At 38.1% G+C, this 23,116-nt stretch overlaps 1 protein-coding gene across 2 annotated transcripts in view; it reads left to right on the top strand.

The window, feature by feature from the left end:
* LOC111570492 (semaphorin-6D-like) overlaps positions 1-23,116 on the top strand; it is a 263,043-nt gene that overhangs the window by 34,975 nt on the left and 204,952 nt on the right. For both annotated transcript variants that reach the window (XM_055018212.1, XM_055018211.1), the window contains exon 2: positions 8,965-9,109. The gene's annotated coding sequence lies outside the window, so the exon portion shown is untranslated. The remainder of the gene's footprint in view (positions 1-8,964; positions 9,110-23,116) is intronic.

Genomic DNA, 23,116 nt, shown 5'->3' with positions numbered 1-23,116 from the left:
CTGTCGTTCCCTCATTTGTCTGTGTTTTTTAATTTTCTCCCTCGCTGCCCGGCTTCCCAGCTCTCGATCTGAACAAGTCGTTTTCGCCTCATTTGCTCAAACCTGCCGGCCGTCGTCGCCCACAACTCAGTCCAGAAGCTCCACTCAAGCTTTATTTCAACGCTACAGACCTGCATGTTGTACAACCGATTCCTGCCGTCTGTGCTCGAACCTCTAGACGCCATCCAGGCCTGGAAACATGTTGAAAACCGAGAGGGACTGCAGATAGATATTACTGTCGCTTCATTTGCACACTTAACGATGGCGGCGCTTCATTCTGCTCTGATGAGGCTCTTTATTGCTTCATCAAGCCGCTCGCTGCCGGCGTTTTGGTGATGTAGAGTTCAGCTTCTCTGCAGACTCTCAGTTCTTCATTAATTTTGAGGAAACCATCGTTTAGTTCATTGATCAGCAGGAAGCAGAAGGAATCTGATGATTCAAGAAGTTTTCAGCTTCCAGTGTCTGTAGTTTGCTGGTTTTCTTCATCACCTTTTGACACCACATTTAGTTTTACTTTATTTTATCTCTTCAGGACCATGTTCAGGATCAAATACAAACGCTACCATTTGCAGTTTTATCCCACAGTTTGCTTAAAGCTCATTTGTATCTGCAGTATCTTGGCAGATTGCCATTAAAACCTATTTCTATGCAATTGTAGCTCCAATTTTAACATAATTTCATTAGAATCAGCAAACAACAAAGTAAATTCTGCACATATTCATCTACTATTTATATGCAAATATTATCAGTTAGTTTGTTTAGCTAATTCTCCACTTAGTACCAAAAAATCATCATGAAAAGAGCTCCAGTTTAACCTTGAAAAGAACATAGAAATCATGACTGTGTTACATTTCTGTTTCTTTCATTGGGTCCTGTTCATCTGGGGCATCAGAGCTGCTGCAGTTAATCAACTAGTAGTCAACTATGAAATAAACTGAAAAGAATTCTGATAAAAAAAATTAACTGTTTGGAACAATGTTTTTTTTTGGACAAAAAGCTTAAATTCTCAGATTTCAGCATCTAGAATGTGATTTTTTTTTAGTTTTGTTTCTTCTTTGTTGCACTAAACTGAATATTTTTGCAATGTAGAATCTCTGAATGTCATTTTTAAAAACAATCATCAGACATTTCAAACGTTAAATTATGAACAAACAGATTAATCAACAGTAAAAACATTTTTTGCAGCCTTTCAGTGCATTAAACTTCTTCTCTGGGCAGAAATGATTCAAAAACATAAATATACCCCAGTGTTCTCTTCAGGGCTTTTAGGTTATTTTTAAATGGACAACAGTATTGTCAGAGTCACTATTTAATGAATTTCTTGGTCTCCTAACGTCCAGAAGCAGCTTCTTTTTATGTCCTCATGCAACCAACAGTTCAAAACCCAAAGATGTTCAGTTTACTGTGATGTGAATCAGAAAAAGGCGGAAAATCCTCAGAGGAGAAGAAGCCAAAAAAGATGATCAATATTTTTGTTTTATAGATGAAGATTAAGTGATCATCTGGAACCAACATGAGCAAACAATCTGACTGCTGCTCTTGGAATCCTGACAGTGAAGGTTGTGGTTTTAGAAATCAAACCTGGAATGTAAAGCCTTGTTTGTTCTGCACCGAATAATTCCTTCTCTAATATAATTGCATTTCAGCATTAGAGTGGAGCCCACAGTTTCTCCTCTGCTGGGCAGTTTTTTTCTGCTCCAGGTTTGATTTGCAGCCAGCAGGGAGAAACAATTAAAACCTCAAATGTGCCATAAAAATGTAAAACATGTCGCTGCAGACTTCAGACCTCATAGAGCTTCGACTGCAGCAGAAAAATAATCCGCAGCTATTTCCTCAATTGGTTCCAGTAATATTTCAAGCAAAACAGGAGAAACTGTGTCGAATTCTCTCTGATTCCTGCCTTTCTTTAAGTGGATTTACTTCTGATCCGAGTGTCTTTGATTTTTTGGGGGGTTGTTGATTGAAGAAAACAACACATCTGAAGACTTTGATTCTGCAAAGTTGTGACAGATGTTTAATCACGAACCATAATCTGCAGTTTGCTTCCATTCACCATTTATTCTGTGCTTATTCAATTCACGCATAAACAATTAAACAGAAACCCTTAGAAGAAATAAAAACATCTCATCTGGATGAATTTGACTGGCAGCACTGGGCAGCATTTCCTCTTCTTCCTCCTAATAGCAGGAATGTTGGTTATGAAGTGTTTTCTGTGCATCTTTTGTTGATCTGAACTTAAATTAGTTATCATGTCATTAATTCATTAACCCTTTGAATTCTGTTTTCCATTGCTCCTGTCACATTTTTTCTTCACCGTGGGTTCATTTTTCACTACAGTATAAAGTCCTGCACCTCTATGGAAACAGAACAACCATGAACAGAAGCAAAGAGAACTCACATATCTTTTGTGCAGCATGACATCGTTAGAATGTTGTAAATCGTGAAAAAATTTACCAATTCACAAGATGTTTTACCATGCAGAGTGTATCTCCCAATAACAGGCCGCTCTGTTTGCTGTTTTTGAGCCATGTTGCGTTTATTTTCTTGATCCAGTTAACTTTGTCCTCCTCTGTCTCTCTTTTCGTCTCCTCTTTGCTCTGTGGAAACACTGGCTGCAGTTCAACCTAAAACTATGAATTTTTGACTGTTGGTCACAGATGGTTTCTCAGTTGTGCTGATTTTTATCAGGTTCTGGTGCAAACTTGTTTCTTTTTGGGGAATGTCTGAATATAGAATAAAGTGATTTGGTGAAATTTCCTCATCTGAAGCTGAGATTTGATTCATTTTCCAGACAAAATTGAACGTCACTCATCAATCAATCAATCAATCAATCAATCAATCAATCAATCAATCAATCAATCAATCAATCAATCAATCAATCAATCAATCAATCAATCAATCAATCAATCAATCAATCAATCAAGATTTATTGATAGAGCACTTTACAACACTCAAGGTGACCAAAGTGTTTTCCAGTTAAAATCAAACAATAAAATTCGAATAAAAGCAAATTAAAGAAAGCAACAATAGAACACGTCAAGAAAATAAAATCAAATAAAATAAGATAAAGTGTCACCATATTACTGAATATTAAAAGCCGGTCTGATAAAATACGTTTTGAGCCGGGCTTTGAAAAGGCCAAAGTCAGTGATGGTGCACATGTCAAGGGGCAGTTTGTTCCAAAGTCTGGGCCCAGCGACTGAAAAGGCTCGATCACCCCAGTGTTTGTACCTGGCCCTAGGGGCTTCCAGAAACAGCTGATTCATGGACCTTAACGCCCTGTTGGGTTTTCGGACAGAAACTCATGACACAGTTGAAAAGCCAGCTGTTTCTGGCTTGAATAAATATTGTAATATTTATCTATTCATTTATATTTTTCAAAGAAAACAAGCCGTTCAAACCCTGGTTCTGAAGTTCAGAGGGTTAAAGTTGGAATATGTGATTCTGATCCAACACACTCGTTTGTCCGATTTAGTGACTATGTCCTCACGTTTTGCAAGTTTTACATTCTGACAGACATGTTCTGAGTTTGTGCAGCCCGGCACTGTGAATGGGAAACAATGAAAGTTACTTGAACTGCTGCATTCATCTTTATTCTGGCATGTTCTGTGCACGATTTTAAGCTGAGATTTGGTTATTTTTCCTGATGGAACGACACATCACAGATGATTCATTTCAGTGGTGTTGGAGAGGTGAAATTCGGATGATTTCTTTAGTGTTTTTGCCAGTTCTTAACCGATGAATTATGTTATTTTGGTGGTTCTTCATTTCCTTTTTTAACTCACTGGCAGGTTTTTGGGTTCAGAAGATGAATTCAATCAATCATGTATCTTCTGCCAGTTATCTATAATAATTAATAACTCCAATCCATATGCTGTCAGACTTTATGACTGTTATGACATCATGATTGAATGATGATCGAATGAAATTTCGTTGTATATGAAAATGTGCAATGACCAATAAAGATTGATTGATTGATTGATTGATTGTTGAATGGGTGTTAAATTGCTTTTTATTTGGTTTTCAAAGCTCTTTAATTTACCTTGAAGAATTGAAGAAACCTGATTAATCAATCATTTTACTAAAACAGTCTCTGGTTCAGCCTTCAAAATGTAAAATTTCTCTACTTTTGATCACTGTAAAGTGAATATTTTTGGCCCTTGAGAATGAGTATTTCTTGACATTTGATCATCAGCTGCAGACGTCCTTCACCTTTTTCCTGCAGCAGATAATCTGAGATTTCTGAATCAGAGAGAAACAAATACAGTCTTAGTGTGAAGAAAGTCAACAGGAAACTGTGTGTCTGTGTGTGTGGATGGTCGTACCAGATGTTAATAAAGACAAATCGTCTCATCTGTTGTGAATTTCGGTGTGAAACCTCGAAGCAGGTTTGAGGTCGGGTCTGCGGAGCCGCTAATGATCTGACCCGGGTTCCTCTGTGAGCTCCAGTGTTGGAGCGCCGCTGCAGGGGCTGCTGGGTAATGACGTGTAGACGCTCTGTGATTTAAATGGGAATCTGAGGACGAGTCGAGATGGTGGAGACTAATGGAGCGTCAGCAGCTCACCGGTGTGGTCTGCTGTTTTATTTACTGCTGCTGCAGTTCGTCTCCGAGCTGCAACAAAGTTCATTAAAGACAAACGATGACAGAGTGAATCAGTGGAGTGAACAGAAGCAGGTTTACAGGAACAGAGAAGAAGCCGCTGATGTGTCTGAAGCTGATGCTGAAGTTTTGAGACGGATTCATAAATACAATCCATTATTTTTGGTGGTTACCTCTGAGCATCCCTGTGTTTCACAACTTGGAACTCGCCCAACTTAAAGGAGACCTGTAGATCTAACATGTAGTCAGAGTTGCCCCAAATCTCATTGACAACAATTCTAACAGAGACAGAACAACAGCAAGGAAACCCAAAATTACAAAAACTACAGTTACCAAAAGCCAAAAAATGGCAACAAAGGAACAGAAAAAGACCAGAAAGAGATGCAAATTAACCACATAGTCCAAAATAACTGACACCATGTCAAAGTATTCATCATGTGACTGCATTTTCTTCAAACTGCTGTCCAAAAAGTCGAGTGTAAACTTTGCAAACAGCAGTTTATAACTCCCCAACTAACATGACAGATCATCTAAAACCAGCAGCTAACTTGTCTGTTTTATTCCTCAATAGTTCTTTTGCTGAGATCACCAGTTGATATAGTTCTATTTTCAGAAATCCTATGAATATGGGCAGGTGGTACATTAGCATTTCAGCTGATAATAATCGGGTACAAATGATTTAATATTCTACAAACACAAGCTTTTAATGTTGATTTAAAAGTCATTTAGAGTAATAAGGCTCACAGGCAGAGTGCATTCAGTTCAATGGAGAACGTTTAGGTTTATTTCACTGCTACCAATCATCAGGTTGAAGAGTAGGTGGGGTGGAGACCAAAAATGGAGCTAAAAGAGAGAGAATATTGGACTCAGTTGGACGCAAACGTTGAAAATGAATGATAATGTTGCTCTGTAGCTGCTGGATATGGACGCTGGCAGCTGTATAGTAACAACTAACAGCCTCTTAGGGTAAACAATAAGATTTTGTGGGTGGTGGAATATCAGAATGGAAAAAAAAGACGTTTTGACCAAATTTGCACCATCATATAACTGGATGGTATTGTTCTATCAATGCAGGGTTGGTCCATTGAAAATCACACGTACATATCAATAAGGATGCAGAATTTCAGGATTCTAGCTACATTATTTGTCAAGTTATGGCACTTTTAACATTGTTCCACCGATTGGTGTGAAGAAAATGACGTTAAAATCGACACGACTCAACTTCTTTATGTAACTGAAAAATGTTAAGTTTTACTTGATAACAAGCACAGAACATGAATGAGACAAATATGAGATGGTCAGACGTGAACTGACCCATTTGTTAAATGTCTCCAGCACCTAGAAAAATGAGTCTTTCGACTTTTGGGCTGCAGAACTCAGAAGCAAACCTACTAGTCAAAAAACCTTTCTCCAAGTGAGCGAGTGTTGTGTTTTCTATCCAGCATCCACTTCACCTTCTGGTATTCTTACGTAGTTTTAGCCAGCCACTGGTTTTCATACTGCCGGCTACCTGCCAGACTGTCCACATACAGATCCAGATTTCAGATGGACTCCCAGGATGTCCAGCTTCCAGTCAGGAAATCTAACTGCTGGCTGCTCGTTCAGCTGTTTGTGAATTCAGCTGAGGACTGCGGGGGTTGTTGTGGTAAATTTGTGATACTTTTGGTATCTGTGGGTCATGCACAGTTAAGTTCCATGTATGTGAGGTAGAAAAAACAAATGAAAAAACTTTCTCAGACTTGACTCTGTCTGGCTGTCTGGTTCAAACTGCTACAAGCTGCAGCAGAAACAAACAGGGAGTCTTAATTCTCCAATTAAGCAGCTAATTAGAGCCGAGATCCACAACAGACGTCTGGTTCGTGGCAACAAAACATCGTGAAATCTAGTGCAAGTGATGTGAAATGTGTGAAACATCTAAAAATAAATAAATAAATAAATAAAACAAACAAAATACACACAAATGAGGTGATTATGAAGGAAGTCAGACACACGCTGTGTTTCCTACAGCTCCTCTTCTTCTTCTTAAACTCCCAAATCCAACATTAGCAGCTGCAAATTGAGCTGCTGTGTTTTTGCTTCCCACACTGGGACGGTTTGATGTCTGTTCCCTCTGAGTTATAATCCAGTTCTCTCTCTGTGTCGCTGCTTTCTGAGCTCACTTCAGGTTTACGGCTTTTTAACAGCAGCAAACCTCACATTGTTTGTCATTCAGAGAGTCGAGTAAACGGCGACCGAAACACAGAGAGCCGAGTGAAAGTGAGCTGCAGGCCTGATTCCTGAGCGGCGCTGCTGTTGGATTCCTCACTGGACTGGATGAATTTTCTGCTCCTCTGTATGTTCTACACTTCAAAGTGTTCTTCTGAGGAGCACCGGCTGTGCAGCTGGAATACATAAAAACCATCAACACAGTCGTCTGTCCATTTCACAGTGAGTCTTGTGAGGAAAAATGATTTCTGAGTGGCAGCAATGAAGGAGTCCAGCTACCGTCAGATGCACAGCTGCAGTTGATCCTCTCGGACTCCATTTCTTAGAACTGTTTTCTTAGAAGAGGTCACGTCTGTGTTTGTTGGTGCTGTGAGGATTCAGATCTGCGTCTCCATGATAAATCCTGATGTCAGGTCTGCACAGGCAGGAAGATAAAAGATGGAAAATCCAGTTAGTCTGCCACTTTTGTGATTTGGATTTGATTTATTTTTTGCCTGAACATGTTTTAAACAGCTTCACCTTTAGTTTGTCCTGGTTTCCAACATCCTCTCGTGAACAGAATAATAACTTATTCAAACAAAATAGTTTGTGTGGAGAAGATTAAAGCTTGTCTGAATACAGTAACTCGAAAAAAAATATAATAACATGAATACGAGCAGAGACAAGGGAACAAACAAGATGAAAACATGCAAAGACAATGTGAACAAGTTACTCATGCAAACAAATAGTAACTGGTACAAACAGATAATTTGTGCAAACATGCTAATGACTTGTGTAAACATGCTAATAACTTGTACGAACCTATTAGTAACTTCTGTAGAGATGCTAGTAAGTTGTGCGAAAATGCTAATAACTTCTGGTGATATGCCAGTAACTTTGTAAACATGCCAACAACCTGAAAACATGATTATAGCTTGTACAAACATGCTAGTAATTTTTTGCAGGCATTTTAGTAACTTGTGTGAACATCCTTGTAACTTATGCAGACGTGCTAGTAGCTTTTGCAGACATGTTAATAATTTTTAAACATGCTGTTACCTTGTACAAACATGCTACTATCTAGTGCAGACATGCTAGTAATTTTTGCAGATGTGCTAATAACGTACAAACATGCTAATAACTTGTACAAACGTGTGCAACTTGTGCAGACATGCTAGTAACTTTTGTGGACATGCTAATAACTTGCAAACATACTGATAGCTTGTGCGAACATGCTAGTAACTTGTGTAAACATGTTGCTTTCACAAACATACTAGGGACTAGGAACTTGTGCAAACAAGCAAAGAACTTGTGCAAACATGCTAATAACTTGTGCAAGCATGTTAATGACTGGTGTAAACATACTTATCACGAGCGTAAACATTCACTAACTTGTTCAAACATGCTAATAACGTGTGCAAACATGCTAGTGACTTATTCAAACATGCTAGTAACCTGTGTAAACATACTTATCACTAGTGTAAATATTCTGTAACATGTGTAAACATGCTAGTGACTTGTGCAAATATGCTGAGAACTTGTGTAAACATGCTAATAACATGTGTAAACATGCTAGTGACTTGTGCAAATATGCTGAGAACTTGTGTAAACATGCTAATAATTTATGGAAATGCAGCGACGATTTCACTGGTCGAGCATTGTGACGGTTGGTGTCTTTGTGGCTGTTTGACACAAATCTGAGAGCAGAACTTTTGCAGATGCACAGCAGAATGTGAGGACATGAACTGAAACTGAAGGAAGCAGCAGTTTATCTGAATGCAGACAGTTTTGCAGAGCAGGTTTGCACCTGTTTGAAAAAGAGGGCAGGGTTTGGAGGGAAGCATTACAAAAGCTGAATGCAAAAAAGGAGGAAAAATGTTGACAACTTGAAAAACGGCACTCTTGATAAAAGATAGGAGAGTAACTCCACAGATGTCTGATATTTGGCTCTACATGGACCCGCCCAACTCCTCATCCTCTGTGTGTGTTCACATGTCAACCTGATCTTCCAGTCTGCTGTAGTCTGATCTCTCCGTGTCCCAGTTCTCAGGAAAACCTGCTCACATACCACAATGCATCTGGATGAAGATGAAAGCAGCGACTAACCCCCCTGACTCTATCTCCTCTTCTCTCCCGGCAGATTTATAAACAAGAATTAATCAGGGCTGGAACCGACAGCTGGAGTCTGGACTTCTTCTTCTTCCTCTACCTGGATTTGGACATTTCTGCCTCACTGATTGGCTCTGCTGTGATGCTGGTTGTGATTGGACAGTCCTGAATTCAAGGTAAGGACTCATTTTATCTGCTTTTGACTGGACGTTTAAATGTCTTTATATGGTCTGTAACTGTCTACATTTTTTGCTGTGCATCTACTTCTGTCTTTTCCATTTACACTGTGAAAATTTAACACTTTTCCTTTAGTTTTTACACTTAGAATACCCTTAAAAGTGCAGAAAAGCCCTTAATCTATTTTAGTTCATCTATTTGCACATTACCTAACACCAAATTTAGAGAGAAACCTTCTGTAATTTAAAAATTAAGATCTTCAAATGTACAAATGAAGGGTCACCTGCACTTATTGTTCACATTTTAATCAGTTTTGATTGCTTATGAAGTATTTATTAAAATATTACATGATCCCTTAATGTTACCTAAATGTTTTGTTGTGTTTGTGCACACACAAACATGTCAAGATAATAATTAGCATATTAGTCAAACTTCCAAATTATTATGTAAATGTAGGGATTTCTTGGATGCCATGTCTAAAAAAATGTTGATTTATGTAGATGAGTGTTTAAAAGCCTAAAACCAATCATTCTAAAAGGTTATTTTAGGGGATCGATGGTACATTAAGTTTGCTGAATTGTTGTCTTTGAAGGTTTTATCAGGAAATCGGTTCCTGAACTCAGTTTTCGAGGCTGCGAGCTCCATAGAGAGATCAAGCATCAGTGAAGCATCAGAAACAAACTGTGCAATGCGGAGAGCATAAATAAACAGAATCAGAGAGCAATAACGACAAAAAAACAAGATTTAATTGAAAACAAAGCCAGCACAGCAAAACCAAAGACATTTGTTCCTCTTCTTTGTATTTGCTCTGACAGTGTGATAAATGTCCTCAACCGACTGTGTTCAGGTTTGAACCATTCGTACTGGTTCGAACTGAGACTGTCAATGGCAGCAAATACAGGAAATGTATTATTTATAGTGTAATAAAAGTGCCATCAGAAGGAAACTAAAAGGCTCAGAATCACTCAGAAAACAATCATTTATTTCTCTTCTTCCACACAGAACAGCTGGTCTTTGACCCATGAACAGAAAATGCTGAATTTCTGTGGAAAGATTTGCATAATCAGAGTCGAAAACAGGCGTGTTGGATCTGCGAGACAAGTCCAAACTTTTCTTGATTCTGTGCTGAAACATGCAGAGTTTGTGTACGTGAAGCCGACATGACAGACTGCAGTAGAAATGATCGAGTAAACAGCGGAGGATGAGGTCTGTGTGTGCAGTTGGAGTTTTCCCAGTTTGCCTCGGGGCGATGCACACATCCCACGGGAAAACTGGAGGTTAAAGACCTGCTTGAACTTGAAAACACACAGATGTGATACAATTCTGGATCAGAGATAAGAGCTCCTGCATGCCGAAAATAGTAAAAACCCACTCACGGACCACAGTTAATATTCTGTATGCAGAATGTGGGAGGAAAAACTGACGCTTTCAGGGGCTTTGCACCACTAATCAACAGCAAGGTGTCCGAAATTAAACAGCATACTGGCCCAAATACAAGACAGATGAGAGAAGAAAGGCCAGTCCGAAACTATTTATTCATTATTCAGTAAATAAAATGTTGAAATATTTTGAAAAATGGTTTCATTTCTTCTGAATTAGTGAGAAATTTGGCGATGTTAAAAAAGTCAATATGTAAATTAGTACATTTGTAGAAATTGTTGTAGAAATTAAGCAGCATATTGGCCCAAATATAAGACAGATGATGGAAGAAAAGTGAGAAGATTTAAAAATGAGAATTCATATTAAGTCATATTAAAGCAATCGATTGATTATCTAGTAAATTAAATGTAAAAAATATTGTGAACATTTCTTTTTTTCCTTCCTGAATCTGTGAAATGTGAGGAAACTTTAAAAATATTGATATGGAAATGAGGACATCTGTATTAACTGATGTAAAAATTAAGCAGCATATTGGCCCAAAAACAAGACAGATGAGAGAAGAAATCTCAATTTGAAACAATTTATTCTTCATTTATTTAATAAAATGTCAGAAAATAGTGAAACATTTATTATTTTTCACACATTTATGAAATGTAAGTAGACTGTAAAAAGTCAGTATGGAAATGAGCACATTTGTAGAAATTTTTGACAGCAGTTAAACAGCATATTGGCCAAAATACAAGACCGATGATAGAAAAAACGCAGTTTGGAACAATTTATTAATTATTCAGTAAATAATATTTCAAAATATTGTGAAAAATAGATTTATTTCTTCTGAAATAGCGAAAATTATAAGACTTTTAAAACGTTCATTAGGAAATAAGGACATCTGTATAAATTGTAGTAAAAATGAAGCACATAGCAGCATATTCAGTCAAATGTAAGACTGATTAGAGAAGAAATGTCATTTTAAAGCAATCAATTGATTATCTAGCAGATAAAATATCAGGAATTTGTGAAAAATATTTAGTTTTTTCTCCTGAATTTGTGAAAAGGTAGGGTACTTTAAACAAAAAATCTGTATGGAATTTAGGATGTCTGTATAAATTGTAGTTAAGTTAAGCACCATATTGTACCAAATCCAAGACTGATGACAGAAAAAATGTCAATTTGAAAAAGTTTATTCATTATACAGTAAATAAAATGTCAGAAAATTGTGAAAAAAGATGATTTTCCTCCCATAATTTGTGAAAAGATAAAAGGCTTTAAAAAAGTCAGTATGGACATGAGGACATTCGCAGAAATTACAGTAGAAAACAAATAAGCGCAATATTGTGCCTAATGCAAGACAGATGATAGAAGAAATGTCAGTTTGTCAGTTTATTGCTTTTTCTAATAAACTAAATATCAGAAAATTGTTAAAAATATATTTTTTTTCTCCTGAATTTGTGAAAAATCAGAAGACTTAAAAAAAGTTTAAAAAAAATCTGTATGGAAATTAGGACAATTGTTAAAAAAAAAAAAAAAAATAGTAGAAACTAAGCAGCATATTGGCCAAATACAAGACAGGTGTAAGAAGAAATGTCAGTTTGAAACAATCGATCAATAATCTAGTAAATAAAATTTCTGAAAATTGTTTAAAAAAAATCTAAATTTGTGAAAAATCAAGAGATTTAAAAAAAAATCTGTGTTGAAAGGGCGATATTTGTACAAATTGTAAGAATATCGGAAATGCTAGTTGCCCAACTGAGGTTTAATTATTACAGAGCCTCATTTCCAGGTTTATAATTGTATTTTTGTGGTCTACTAGAGTATACAATATGTGCAAATGTGTTACATAGTGATGTAGAGAAATATTGTAAGAACTCCTGAAAGTCATGAAATATTTGTGCTGATATCCGATGCAATTTTACTTCGTAAAATACACTTTAAGTATCGTAGATTTGCTCTAGTACCTGCTTGCAACACCAGGTGGAGCCTGTTCAAAGGAACCAGAAGAGGTGGTCAGTTCCTCGTTGGCAAACAGAGAGCATTATGGGGGTTTCGCTAGTAAAGGGGCACCATGACAGAGTCTTCCGTGGGGCTTAATGACCTCCGGACAGAGCACAAGTGTTAAATCAATCTGGGCTAGACTAGGAAAGCATTTTTTTAATCCCAGTAGCACATGAAACGGTAGTTTTTATGGCTTGTTTCACGTGTTTGTAGGCTAACGGATCTACATAAAGAATCAGGTTTAGTTTCCTGCTGATACTAATCAATTAGAATTGGTCTTAGTATCCCTCTAACTGCCCTCATGATGTTGTAAACTGCTAATGACATCCAAAACCAACGTGGTTTGGCAGCATTTTGAAGAAATTTAAAATATAAACCAACATAAAATAACTCGACCAGATCAGTTTTTGTTCACAGGCATGTGGACGTTAACCTGCAGGGTGTTTTTAATGTTGTTTGTTAACTTCTATTTAGTTATTCGTTTTTGTTTAGTTGGTGAATATGCAATATTTATATGCAAGGTGCGCATTGTCATGTTTGCTGCATTTAAAATGCATCCTTCAAAATAAAGATTTTGAAGGATGTTATTAATGGTTTCAAATGGCATAATTTGAAACTAATTGTTACATTTTGCTAATTTGAGGCTGTTTTCTGGGTGTTTTCTTACATCTAGAATAGTCAACTCATCTACATTTAAAGTTTTGTTTAGTCAACAGGGTACTTACTCATGAAGAGCAACTCTAGTGGAAAGTTTGGATCTTTGTGTAAAGTGGACCACTGCTTTAATCACAGTGAATCTGTGATATTTTACTTTGAAATACCAAGCCAAAGGGACCAATGATGTGTCGTCCGAGTGAAAAATTGTCCACATTGTGTCGAGTTTCTACTGATTTATGCACCACTTCACATCTTGACGCTGCTGCCTCTGAAGTTGTCGGGTTTGAGTGTTGCTGCATGAATCTGCATGTTAACAAGGAAAAAAACTGGACTGAATAAAGCAAAAACAGTGAAGATGTTCGGTTGTCCTGATCAGCAGTGACGGCTCGGGAGGGGACGGTCCTGCTCAGATGGAAACATTCGCTAATCACAGCATTAATGAACTCATTTAACGAGCTCATTAGCATAACAGGCTGCGTGTGATTCACCATCAGGTGCTGCAGCTTTCAGTGTTTCCTGTAAACACAGAAAAAAGGACAATTTCTGTGTTTTACAAGTGATCTGAGTCACCTGAGACTTTGTGTTTAGTCCGTTGTTTTTATGCTAGTACCTGCAAAGAGAGAGGAATACTAAGAAAGTGTGGACAATTATGGACGGTTCGGACATTTGTGAAAAATTTGGACGTATTTTGGAGAATCAGGACGTTTTTATAGGTGGTTGTTGAAAATCTGAACATTCATGGAAACTAAGGACATTTGTAGAAAGCAAGGATGTTTTTGAGAAGTGAGGACATTCTTGAGATGTGGGTGCATTTATAGAAAGTGACAACAATTGTGGAAATTGTGAACATTTTTTGAAATTGAGGACGCTTTTGAGACATGGGAGCGTTCATAAAAAATGAGGACATTCATGATAATTTGGCAATTTAAGACTTATAAAGACAGTTGTTCAAAGTAGAAAATTTTTTAGAAATTTAAGATATTTGTAGAATGTGGAACATTTGTGATGTCAAGACATTTTTGTAGTATGTAGGGACATTTTCTGAGACATTTATGGAAAATAAGGACATTTATGAAAGTGAGGACATTTTTGAGACATAGAGACGGACAGAAATTGTGAACATTTTTTGAAAGTTGAAGATATTTTTGAAAAGTGTGGGCTTCTGTGAGGGCACTGTTGAGACGTAGGGACATCTATTAAAAGTAAAGTCATTCATAAAAAGAGGACATTTTTGAGAGATGTGGACATCTGTAGAGAATGAGGATGTTTATGATAATCTGACTATTTTTGAGACAGAAGGACAGTTGTTGAAAGTGAGGACGTTTTGTAGAAATGGTAAGTGTGCACATTTGCAACAATTAGGACATTTTTTTGACATGGGAACATTTATGGACAATAAGGGCATTTTGTGAAAGTGAGGGCATTTTTGAGACTCACAGATCTTTTGGAAATCGAGGATATTTTCGAAAGTGTGGACATTCTAGAGTAGTAGGTGAATTTATAAAAATTGGGAACATTTGTAAAAAGGAGGATGTTTTGAAAAGGGTGGACATTTTTAGAATGCAACGACGTGGTGTGGAGATTGTGGGCATTTTTGGAAAGACGGGATATTCTGGAGAAGTTTGGGCATCTGTGGAAAGTGACGTCATTCATAAAAAGTAAGATAATTTTAGTAAGTCTGGACATTTCTAGAATATTATGACATATTTTGAGAAAGCATGGACATTTAGGGTAAGTGTGGACATTTTGAAGAAGTGTGGATGTTTGTGGAAAGTCAGGACATTTATGGAAATTGTGCAAGGTTTTTGTAAATGTAAGAAATTTTTGAAAGAGACGACATCTGAAAAGTGTGGATATTTCTTCGGAAAGTGGGAACAGTTTTTAGTGAGGACATTTGTGTGAAGTGTGAACCTTCATGTAAAGTCTGGACATTTGTAGGGCAGCTTTTCAAGAGTGAGGACACATCTTGAGTTTTTGTTTCTTTTTGAGGATTTATTGCTGATGTTCAGGTTAAAGTTTCAGAGTGTCAGTAAACGTCCTCTGTTGGACATTCAGCTGTTGTGTTTTTCTGCTTGATGTTTTTGCTTGTCTGCGTTTTGCCTGCTGGAATCTTTTCATCTCTTCGTCCTGTCAGTCGGTTCTGTCCTCATGTCTCTCAGCTTCACTGCAGCTCCTTTATGCATCAGAAAAACTGCAACCACAAACTTTAGGGTGGCGTCAGGTCATTTTCAGGTGAGAGGCGTCCTGCAGCTGCTGCACAGTTGGACTGATTCAGCAGATTGTGTTCTGTGACGCTGCATCAGGAGTTTATGTGATGCTTTCACCACCTTCCACATAAATGTTAGTTAAGTCTGCTGAGATGTTAAAATAAAGATATTCTGTGTTTTGACAAGTGGAGCCTACAGTGACGTCCCCTTGCTGAATAAAGATCCATGTCCTGCCCTGTCGTGATGCTGCTGAGGCGTTTCCTCGCAGGGCGACTGGAAGCAGAGTCGATAATGAAACCGGAGGATGAATTTGGTGGAGCAGTGACTCTTCGTCTTGACCGGCCTCCTGGTGTAGTTTGGGCTGAGAGCAGCTCTGATATTCAACTTCCAGCTCCGGAGATGTTGCCTTCATGTGTTCGTCGCTCCGGTTTGTCCTCATTGATCAAAACGACGGCACAGATATGATGCTAAATACGCTTCTTTTTTATTCATTTATAGGTCCAGAGAGCAGAAATAACATTCAGGTTGTTTCTTTTTGAAGAGATTTGCTTGTAGATTCAAAAACTGCTTGTTTCTTCTCCGTAGTGTGGTGCCGAGTCGATCCAAACATGTAAAACAAAGTAAAAGTGAAACATTACAATGAGAGATTTAACAGAGACAGCTGAAGAAAACCTTCACATTTGAATGATTTAAATAAAAACAAGGTGAGGTTATTTGCTAAGAATATTTAATGCACAAAGGCAATTCAAAGTGCTTTACATTGTGCTTTAAATTGAATTCCAATCAGTTTCTGGGTGTATTTCTTTACTCTTCTCACATTTTTACTCACTGTGGACTTATATTTCACTATAATATAAAGTCCTGCACCTCTATGGAAACAAGAACCATGAAGAACAACTCAAAAATGTCTTCTGAACAGTTTGGCATGATTAAAATGCCATAAATCATAAAAAAGAGAAAGAAGCTAAAGTTAAGTTTCTTTATTTTGCATAATTTGGAAAAATCTGGAATCAACATGTAGAGCATTTTTCCAACTTTAGGGCTGCAAGTGTTACCAACACTGGAAAAAACTATTGATTCTACATACTACAGATATTTAATTAAATATTCATTTGTTTCTAAACTTGTCTCTTCTCTGCTTGGTGTAAACACAGCCTGCAGTTCAATCGAAATAATTCAGAATTTTTGTCCTAATGGCTTCTTGATTGTTTGCAAAGATGTTTTTCTCTTTTTTTCCTTGTCTTTTAAACTAAACGAATAAGCAAACGATTTGAAGATGAAGTCAAAAATGCATCAAAATACCGTAGAGATTTATTTTAACTATTCAAAATCAGATGGTTTCAGTTTCAAGTAGTTTAAAGTAGTGTGTGTTTTTCTGCATTCAAGCAAAATCTGAGATTCAAAATGTATAGTTTCAGTGTTTCTTTTGGAAGTAGTTTGACAAAACAAAATACTGCATGTCCACTCATGTTAAAAAGGCTAGCAGTTCATCTACAGGTAATCTGTAGATTTATTTATTTTTCCCTGTGACCAGTCGAGTGGTAGAAGAGTTGGTACAATGGTACAATCTCAGTTAGCCAACAAATTTTTGTGTGTTTTTTTTTCCGCTTTGAGTGTTGCATCAATGTTCACATCTTGGCCAAGTGTGAGAAGTTCTCTGCAAAATTTTGAGATTGTTTCTTAGCGTTCGTCTTTCTACTTCTGGGTTTTTCCGCTCAAGTGGAAACTATGATTGCAAACTCAGTTCTTGTGTCTTTTGTCATAAATGACGACTCCATGTGTCCGGTGATCTGATTGGTCAGATGTGTTTGGCAAACACAACTTACACACAGATTGCAGATAGTTTGAGCTTCCCACTTCAGTGTCACTCACAAGTTGCAGACAAATTCGAGAGTCTTCTCCAGTGTCGGTGCATGATTTGGAAGTCGTTTTTCTTTTAATTGGTTAAAACATGATCTGATTTTGAAAAAATGCTCTTTTAATTTGTTCCTGCACTCATTTCACTCCAAACCTCAATCTCTAAATTTTTGTCTTTGCTGTAGGAGCGTGAACGTTCCAGATGTGCTGTGTGTTTGTTTTAACCCCAGAGAGCTATTAGAAATATTGACGTTTCTGACAGTTCTGAGCAGATGATAATTAGCTGCAGAGAGTCGTTTCTTCATTGTCGAACTGTGTCTGGAAGCTTCTTTTTAACTTTCCATTTTACATCTGACCCTCTTGGCTCAAACATCGGCGACATGAAATCGTCTCCTGCCAGATTTTGGTTTTAATGACAGCTTTAAATCTCACTTTCCACGCTGCCAAATAAAAACACTCCTCTGCAACCAAAACACCAAATGCTGCCTCGGCTTCTTCCTCCTCCTCCTCCTCCTGTCCTGCTTCGGTACGACGGAGGAACCGAAGCCAAGCAGCACCTTCGTCTGAGGGGTCGGGAGTCACTAAACGCCCCGGAAACCACGAATGAAATCCTTTTCACACCAACTCCTACGAGCCTGTTTGAGACGCTTGTTAGTTCTGACAAATATTAGCATTAGTTTTTGATGTCCAGCCTGAAAAAATGGATTGAAGGAGAAGAAGATCAAGATTTAATGAATGTTTCTGGTGAGAAAAAAATAGCTCGCAGGTTGTTTTTAATTTTGCTTATATTAAATCTAACCACTGCAGCCACTTTTTTTTTTTTTTAAACTCCTAAAAGCTGATTTACAAACTTCTCAGTGGTCAGTCTTCTTAACGTGGAAGGACTGGACGTGGCTAATTCTTGGACACGGCCATCCAGAGACTAATACCCTCCTCACTGGCTAACAGTTGCACAAATGTTTTCAACTTTGGCCCCAATTAGATCCCCAGTCTGATCTGATCATCTTGGAGGTGATAAGTGACTGTGACACAGTGCAGAATTAACCAATCACTGCTCAGCATGCTGCCACGACTCATCTGAACCAACCAATCCCAAACAACATATGGCTGTTTTCTTCATGTAGCAGCAGGGTTCTCAGAGCTGTGCATTTATTTAGCATTTTATTGGTCTATTTTGATCTACTGTTGATCCTATCATAGCTGTATTTACCCATGTTTTTGACTGTAGTAGTAGTTTTAGTAATGCTGAGACACATTCCCTTTACTTCATATTTTGTTATAGTGGCAGAAGCCTGATTTTGTAACTGTCTTAACAGTCTGGAACCAAAACCTGCTTCAAGGGCATTAAATGCATCTTTTCTTTTAGAAAAATCATCAAATTGGGTTCCCAGATAGTTCAGCTGGCTGAGCAGGCGACCCATTAACAGCGGCTATAGTCTGCAGTGCAGGAGTCATGGGTTAAAAATCCCACCCATGGCCATTTACTGCATGTCATTCCCTCAACGTTTCCTGTCTCTCTCTCTACTGCCCTATATAATAAAGGCAAAATGGCCAATAAAAAACCCAACCAATTCACCAAATTGACACTATTTATCAGAGCCAGAGACGACAAAAAAGTTCCTTGATTTCCAATCTTCTGATAGTTCTTCAGGGTATCATATGTGAGTTCTCCGTCTGAAAAAATTAAGAACTTTAAGCTTAACAATGTGTATTTTTTTCTTTAATATCACTTTACCAAGAATTAACTGTTTCCATCAGATTCTGTACTAAACTAAAAAAACTGAGAAACCATGTTTGATTCATGTGACAAAAATTCAGAGAATTTTCAATGTTTTCACAGAGTAGAGAGGAGACGACACAAGAGGCTGAATCAATACAATAAACGTGTCATGGCTCTAAAATGGTAAACAAAGGAGCGAGTTGTTGGAAGATACATTCAGCATGGTGAAACATCTTTGTAGAATCTATGTGCAGAGTAGTGTGGAAAATATTTAGTTTTTAGAGGGTGTAAAAATGTGAATAGTTAAATATCTATAGTATGTAAAGTCAGAATTTGTTTCCAGCATTAGTAACACTTGTGGAAATCTGTTGTACATGTTGATTTCGGGTTTTTTCAGTATTTGTAAAATTCTGCTTTTTATCTTTCTTTGTGATTTCTAAGCACTCTAACACTCTGTGTCATATGAAACAGAAGACATTTCAGAGTTCTCTCTACTTATATTCATGGTCGAGCTGTTTCCATAGAGAAGCAGGTCTTTATATTGCAGTGAAAAATGAGCCCACAGTGAGTAAAAACATGCACTGCTTAGAGTTTAGAGGCGTAAACTGTTGTGTGTGCGGTTTTACAAATGAATACCGTTCTTCTTTTCATGGACGTCATGTTTTCGTCTGTAATGCAAAAAATGTAGAGTGTCTGGGAAGAGAGCATGTTCCGTCTTGATGATTAATTGTCATATACTTGTGTTTGGAGCTTCAGTATTCAGTATTCATAGCTCACTGTTCTTTCAAACCCTGCAGACAGATTCGCTCCACCCCAAACCTCTGACAGATAACAGGGTCCCCTCTGCTCCTCTCTCTGGTCATGGATTAAGGCCAGCAGGGATTATCTGATCTCTGGCCTGCTGAAGGCTGAGACGCCCCACGAACACAATAACACCCAGAGCAGCGTCTCAAAGTCAAACTGCAGGACGCAGCTTCTTCACCTTGTAGATGCAGGCTTCGATCCAGAGCTCGGCACTGTGGAAGTAACTTTGCTGAATATAAATGTTGAGGGAATACAGCCACTAAGCAGCTCAGTATAAAACCAGATTCTGAATCAGTGCATGGATCAGTGCGTTACGCTGCAGTTAAACTACCTTTTTCTGTTAGTTTGGTGGGTCTTCAACCAAAACAAACCATATTATACAACTCTGTCAGAATTATAGGTCACAAATGTCAGCAGTACATTGACTAGTTCATCAACAGAAAATTTATCAGCATTCACTTTGATCGCTGATCATTATTTCACTATTTTTTAAGAGAAAACTTGCTCTAATATCATGATTTGACACACTTCTTTGTTTCCTGGCTCCTTAATTTAAATGAAAATAAACACATTAATCAGTAATGACGATAGTAAACATTTAGAGCTCAATGTTGCAGACATTTGTTCATCTATTTGTTTAATTTTCTGAAAAATTAGAAATTCAGTAAATTGAATGTTTTGATAAAGACGAACTCTAACATCCATCCATCCATCCATCTTCTACCGCTGATCCGGGTCGGGTCGCGGGGGCAGCAGCTTTAGGAGGGAAGCCCAGACCTCCCTCTCCCCGGCCACATCATCTAGCTCCTCCCGGGGGACCCCAAGGCGTTCCCAGGCCAGCTGGGAGACATAGTCTCTCCAGCGTGTCCTGGGTCTTCCCCGGGGCCTCTTCCCAGTGGGACGTGCCCTAAACACCTCACCAGGGAGGCGTCCAGGAGGCATCCTAATTAGATGCCCGAGCCACCTCATCTGGCTCCTCTCTACGCGGAGGAGCAGCGGCTCTACTCTGAGATCCTCCCGGATGGCCGAGCTTCTCACCCTATCTCTAAGGGAGAGCCCAGCCACCCTGCGGAGGAAACTCATTTCAGCCGCTTGTACCCGCGATCTCTAACATTGACTACCAAATAAAATACAGATAAAACATTTGTTAGTTGCTATTCTGCATCAATTAAAACATAAATTCACATAAGTATAATGGAAAACATTATATTTAACAAGAAAAGTTTCCTCATAACTATAACTTGGGTTGGGATCAGGGCCAAATAAGGCCATGTTTAAACCTAATTCTTGCTTCCAATGTCACATATGCTAATCAATAATTGATAAATTGAGGACGAAATAAATTCAGCACACTTTCTATTTGGTCATGCACTGATATTGCTGCCAAAGCTGTAGATATATGATACAAGCTACTAGGATATTGGACAAAACTCCCAATATGTCCCAACTTTGTCATTAACGTCATTAAATAACACAGAAGACTTTGTCATGGTGCCCATTTACCAGCTAAACCCCATAATGCTCTCTGCTTGCCAACGCAGAATTGCCCTCCTCTTCTGATCACTGCAATATTAAACTTTACGAGTACTACAGCTAATCTAAGAGGTGTGCCGGAAAAAATATTATTGGGCATCGGTAGATACTAAATGTTTAATTATTTGTATTGGAGCTCCCCAAAAAACTTGATCAGGACATCACTATTTAACAGTGAATATTTTAAATAATTTTTCTATTATTAGTTCTTTACTTGCTGCTCCTTTAAAGCAGCCTGTTTAATAGAGGCCAAATAATGACATATTTCGGGGCACAATGTTAATTAAAGTTGAAAGTTGGGTATTTTTTTTTTGCTTCGAAAATGGCACATTTCAGATTTTTGCCAAGATGAACCTGATGAACTGAATGTGATACCTTAAAAAGGGCTTGATGACAATATAAAGCTATTTTTCATTAATTGAACTTTTTTATTTCTGCAGATATTTTACATTTCACTTTTAAACTTTTCATTTATTTATTTTAGAATTCATGCTATCACTCCTTAACTTACTGTTCTTCAACCAGCCTGTTTAAATAGAGGTCACTTCAGTGCAGCTTTTTGTCCAAAATACTTGTTTAAATTTGTCCCATTTTTTTTTTAAGGTTTTCATCACGAGTTCGTGTTTTTAGGGATTCACAGTGTCAGTCCAGGATATAAATATTCTGATGTCAAGTCACTGTTGGAAAAAAATAGCGGAAAATCTCAATGCATTTGGCCAAAACCGCCAAGGTGACATTGCAGTTATGATTTAGTTTTAATGAGCCGAGTCTCCTACAGTTCGTTTGTTCTTCAGCAGGTGAAGGAAGAAGGTCGGGCTGATTGTGTGGCAGGTTTGAAGCTTCGGATCGCGCAGCCATGAAACAATCGTGGCCTCGTTTCGGAGACGTTAAATGGCTGAAGGGGTTAATCTGCTCGTCTGAGTGTGTCCTTGAGCAGTTGGTTGGGGGGAAGGTGGGGCTGCACGTCTGTCTTTGGATTAAATGTGATAAGATCCGACCTCCTCCTCCCTGATTCCCTCCTGTCTTTATCCCCTCGGCTGGAAAATGCCCTAAAACCTCCTACCCTCCCCCTGATGTATGACTGCATCGGTGATAAAATGCTTCCCCCTGTCTTCCCTCTGCGACTCAACACTTGTCTGCTGGCTTGTGAAGGTATTTTGCCAAAGCCAGCGTGAAGCCTTTCAAAGACACACAGAGGCTGGTAGTTTGTTGCTGCAAAGATGGAGCATCTGTAATTTAAAAATAATGAGCTGCGAGTGAACCCTTCGACTCCCAGGACTCCAGAGACGGAGCCGAATCTCCGTCTGTTAAAGCGGCGGCGGTTTCGAGTGCCTGAATGAGCGACCTGATCGCGGGTCAGACCTCGTTACATTTCTGTACCGCAACATTTTAGTCACAAATGCAAAATGCTCAGCGTGAAACTGCAAATATTTGCTGTGAAAATGGACCGAAAGCTCATCTGCCAAATGACGTAAATGCCAAAAATCCAAAAGCCAAAACAACAATTGAGATCCTTAAAAATAAAACCTTTTAGTGCCATTAAAACGCCTCCACTTTGTCAGTCTTTTCGCTGTAGTTGTTTGTTTTGTGTTTTATGTGTTTTTTATTACTCTCTCACTCTCTGCACTTTAGTGAAGTATTTTTTTAACAGGACCTTATCAAATGAAAGCAACCACATCAAAGGAAGATGTTTTTACAGTATAGTGCAGTGTATTACGGGTGATAATCAAGATTAGTTTGATCCAATATTGGGATCATTCATCAGAATTACTCAATGATTTTATCACATTTAAATAAACAGAGTGCTGCTTCCACTTCCATTTTGTGCTATGTTCCTGCTAAATGTACAAATTTGC

This window comes from Amphiprion ocellaris, chromosome 15 (genome assembly GCF_022539595.1).
Source record: "Amphiprion ocellaris isolate individual 3 ecotype Okinawa chromosome 15, ASM2253959v1, whole genome shotgun sequence".
Lineage (NCBI taxonomy): Eukaryota > Metazoa > Chordata > Actinopteri > Pomacentridae > Amphiprion > Amphiprion ocellaris.
Note: the sequence above shows the minus strand (reverse complement) of the source record. Positions and strands in the feature narration are given on the sequence as shown.